This window comes from Corylus avellana, chromosome ca8 (genome assembly GCF_901000735.1).
Source record: "Corylus avellana chromosome ca8, CavTom2PMs-1.0".
Taxonomy (NCBI): domain Eukaryota; kingdom Viridiplantae; phylum Streptophyta; class Magnoliopsida; order Fagales; family Betulaceae; genus Corylus; species Corylus avellana.
This window is the reverse complement of record NC_081548.1, coordinates 10,484,269-10,489,268: the sequence shown is the minus strand read 5'-3', so window position 1 is coordinate 10,489,268 and position 5,000 is coordinate 10,484,269. Positions and strand designations below refer to the sequence as shown.

General features: G+C 33.9%; 1 pseudogene; it reads right to left on the bottom strand.

Annotated features, from left to right (window-relative positions):
- The window catches only part of LOC132190872 (uncharacterized), a 12,378-nt pseudogene that overhangs the window by 4,946 nt on the left and 2,432 nt on the right, over positions 1–5,000 (bottom strand).

The following is a 5,000-nucleotide window of genomic DNA, read 5'->3' as shown; positions in this document are numbered from 1 at the left end:
CTTTTTCTTTTCATTTCTGACATCTCCTCTTTTTTTTTTTTTTTTTTAAACTTGGTGCACGATTCTTGGTGCACGACGCAAAACAAAAAACAAGAAATAATGAAAACAAACGGAACAAGATAGGATGATAACAATAAACAAAAGATAAAAAGGATAGTAAACTTAATTTTAGAGCCTATGCTCTGATACCAAATGATGCGAACCTCAATCGACACGCTTTTGAGACCCAACAAACAATATTGGAATACCAACCCAAGAAAGCTAAAATTCAGATTTTGATAGAGAACCCCGACCCAACGTTTATAAATGAAACGCGAAGCAAATGTATAAAGTAATAACCCTCGACCCAATTATTATAACTAAATCACGAACCGAAGGTATAAAGTTTGAACGCCACAAGGAAGAATCCTTGATAAGTTCACAAGTTCTTTGAAGAATCAATAGAAGAAGCAAACCTCACGTTTATTCTAATTTTCATTCATGATGCCCTCATTACAATGAGTGTATGCTATTTATAAACATGGCTGAAAATAAGACTACCTGCCTGCTATGGTAAGGACATTAAATTGGTTCCAACATTGGAATATAGATAAAAAAAAAGGACTAAATAATAGCAGCATAAAATTAAGGTTGATTTGGTATGAAATTAGCAGCTCCTCCATGCCAAAAATAGACTGAAATAGGCAAGGAAATCATGCCTAAGGAAGGTCTTGAAATAGGTAAGTCAATCAGTCAATTAATTGGTATGTAATTGGAAAGTCAATCAGCCATAATCAACCATTAATTCACGCCATTGCTAAGGAAATTATGCCCAATTAAGCAAGATCAGCCCCATCAATAGCTTGGATTAAATTTATTACGCCTTCATCTTCCTGTGGGCCAAACTTGGAATGCCCCATTTTAGAACCAGCCCAAATCTCTTGAATCAACCCATTAAGTGCTTCTTTGATCTTCTTGGATCTTGCTCTAGTAATAGGCACAACTGGAACATGCAATGGATCCTTTAATGGTGCTAGTTGATTCTCATCAGGAATCCATATATTATCATTAAGCCCCTTCAAGTACACTTTCATACGGACATTCTAGTGAGCATAATCGTTGCCATTAAAAATAGGAGTGGCACTAGAAAAAGACGTATTTGGTTCCATTACAAAGAGGTCGACAAACTGATAAGTGCCAAAATATTGATATTTTAGCCCTTAATTTACACTTTTTAATTTCTTAGTCTTGTTATGTTGTGCTATTTTATTTTCCTTTTGTGTTTTCTGTGTTTTTGTAGGTCATGGAAGAAAAGAAAGCGTTTCTGACAAAACTTCCAAGCTTAAACGGCAAATTGGGAAGACCTAGAAGATATGGTTAAGCTTAACCAATTATAATAGAGGACCTATATGATGTGGTTAAGTTTAATCAAATAAAGGAAAGAATTAAATCGGAATTTCTCTAATTGGAGTCAAAATTGGATTGGATTCAAATTTGGATTCTACGAATGTCTTTGTATTTTGACCATAACTTTCAGCTCAAGTATCCGATTGAAGAGATTCCAATGGCATTAGAAAGCTAACTCAGAAGTATACAAATCACTGTGAAATAGTATTGCCCCAATTCGGAATTTTGCTATGCCAAAATCGTTCTGCAATAAAAGAATGCAAATTTGGACAAATCCTATTCCGATTTGAACTAGGATTACTTCCTAATTGGACTAGGAGGCTGGACTCCGAATTTTTCAGGATTACTAGAGCTTCTAGGACTCTCCTAAGGCCTATAAATAGACCTCTAAGCCTCACAATTTAATACACAATTGAGGAGACACAATTCCATATAACTTTGGAGAGGGGAATTTGGAGGCTACTTCTAGGAGAGGTGTTCGGTTCTTTCTTTACCCTTTATTTTAATTATGTGTAACTAACTACTTTAGTAGGGCTAGATTGAAGCCTTAATTATGTTTCTTTAATATTTCAATATTGGGGCCTTTGTGATAGTCATATCATGATGCTTAACTTGATTAATTCATGTTTTATCGAATTCCTCATATGTGTGTAATTAGCCATTATATGCATGTGATATGGATTAGTTATTTAAGTCAATTTGGATGATCAAGTCCTGGGCTTAATAGAGTGACAAAAGAATCTCCTCAAGGGTTCTTGGGTTAATCAACATGGAAAATGATAAGTGCCAAATATTGCATATTTGGACCCCTTTATTTACATTAGTTAATCCTTTAGTTGTGTCGTTATTTAATGTTTTGTGTTAGTTTTGTGTTTTTAGTGTTTTGTAGGTCGTTGAAGAAAAACTACAGCTTTAAAGGGAAAAATGCAAAGTTTGAAAGAAAGCATACTTTGAGAAAACCTAGATGATGTGATTAAGTCTAACCAAATCCAAGAAAAAGGTTAAATCAGATTAAATTGGATAAAAGATCAGATTGGATAAGATTTCAGATCGGATTCGAATTCAGATTCTGTATACGTCTCAGTATTTTGACCGTCATGTTTCGTTCAAATATCGGATTGAAGTGATTCAAGCGGAATTGGAAAGATAATTCAAAATACTACAATTTGTTGTGAAATAGGCTTTTCCTAATTCCAACAGCTACGATGCCAAAATCGCCCCGCAATTAAAGGACACAAATCTAGACGAATCCTATTCTGATTTCTGACTTCTATTTTGACTGGGAGACAGACCTCCGAATTATCTAGGTTTAATAAGGTTTTTAGGACTTTCCTAAGCCTATAAATAGACTTCTTTCCATTCAAGAAAAGATACACAATCCTAGAGAGCAAAATTCTACAGTTTTTCTCTTCTTTTGTTTAGTTTTTCTTTAGGTTTAGGTTTAGGTTTAGATTTTATTTTTATGTAGAGCTAAATTCCCAACTAAGGTTGGGGATGATGCCTAACTGATGAAGAACGACATCACTTTTATGTAAGTCTTTATTTATCCGATTTTATTGAGTTTTATATTTCAATTGTTTTACTTCTAATCAATGTGTGGAGTGATTCTTGGATATCTCTTGTGATTCAGGGATACATGTGATGATTTGAGATAATTTCATATGATTGATTGCTTGGTTTTTAACTCATAAAAATTGGATATCCCTTGTGATTTGTTCTACGGATATATCTGGTGTTTCAATTGAATTTGGATTCCTTTTGTGATTTGGCCAATGAATGGATACATGGGATGGTTTTTATTAATTCTTTGAAGCATAGTAAAACATATATAAGATTTAAATTGTGAGAACTTCGGATAAATATTGATGAACATGGAGTATGTTGTTATGATTCAGTGAGTGTGGATTCCTAAACCATAGTCTTTACCTTTTGTTTTATTTTATATAGTTTATGTTTATCCCTTAATTTTCAAAACTCAAAATTCAAACTTTTTTTGGAACTAGGTTAGGGTAAAATTAGTTTAGATATATGTTGTTCTTTCAAAAGTACAATTCTCTGTGGGTTCGACCTCGCACTTGCAATCCATTAAACTACAATTGATTCGTGCACTTGCGAGTTAAATAAATTTGCACAACAAAAGAAATTCACACCGGGTTCTTGGGTTAATCAACATGGGGAACCGGGAGTAGACACCCATGTCCTAGGCCTCATGTGTTTGTCGATTTCCACATAATTATGCTTTCTTAAAGAACAACTTAGTAGATGCCCATGTTAAATCCTTTAAAAAAGAAAAGAATTCATGCCTAATTTGTTGCTTAGGGAAATCAATAGTCTAAGGAGTAGACACCCATGCCCTTAGGTTCACAAATATTAGATATACATAACATGATTAAAGCATTGGCATATTGATATATTATCTGAATATAATTAATGGTTGATATCAAAGCCCTACCTTTTTGTCATTATCAAATCAAAATTCAATCCTGTTTTGTTTTACTTTTGAAATTTATTTTAAGCAAATTTAGTAATCCTCGTGGGAATGACCCCATACTTGCACCTTATACTACTATGTTGACCTCATGCACTTACGGGTAAAACGTACAATTATTTGCCCATTAATTTAGGTAGTAATGGAATGTTTTGTTGTGATACGTATGAGGGTAATAACGTGTCTGGATTTCCTTCAGGAGATTAGTTAGCAATCAGAGGAAATTTTTAAATGCAGTCAAGAGGTAAGTTAATTTACTATCCCTTCCAAAAAAATTATCATGTCATGCTCTTTATGAAATTTTGTTTCAAATTGTAAATGATCATTTTGTTTATATTATGGAATTATGTTGCATGCATGACAAGTTTGAGAAAAAGAAACTTTGTGAAAATAATGATGTTTATAAGAAATTTTGAGAAAATGATGATAAACTCTCCTACGTGTTGCCCTAAGATATACCTTAAGAAGTACAAAGAAAGTACAAGAAATGAGAAAAAAGTGTTATAAAATGAGGACAAATGTAGAGAGGAGAGTATTTTTGGCCCCAAGAGAAGCAAGAGAGAAACTCGATACCGATGCTAAGGATTGAGGCGCAACCGTTGAAAGAGGCTCTGCCAGAAGGTGGTTCCATCATTTTTTACCATGCTGAGTGCACCTAGAGTTAATCAACTGGCCAAGAGGATGGGGCTGTGGCCACAGTATCTCATCCCAGGTCACAAGGGCCGCACAACCCTAGTATACAGGGGTAACAATATACATGGGCCCTAGTATAAGATAAAGACTATCAACAATTGTATTAATGATAATATATTTTATATGCTTTCCGATCTTTCTGAAAATTTTAAAATATACTGGGAACATATGTAGTTATAAGTTCCAGTTTTCAAAATGGGACAAGGAGTAAAACTACTTATGGTTGTAGATTTCACTTACTAAGCCCCCTTTGGGCTTATCAGTATTATTTCTTGTTTCAGGTGGTAATCAGGTTGCATTAGGAGGCTGGAATGGGGGTCGGGCGTATTTAGGAATTTCATGTGATTTCATATTAGTCAACTTAATAAGTGCATTGGCACGATTTTTATTTCAGAGATTGATTGATTTATTTTAATAAGGAACACTATTATCG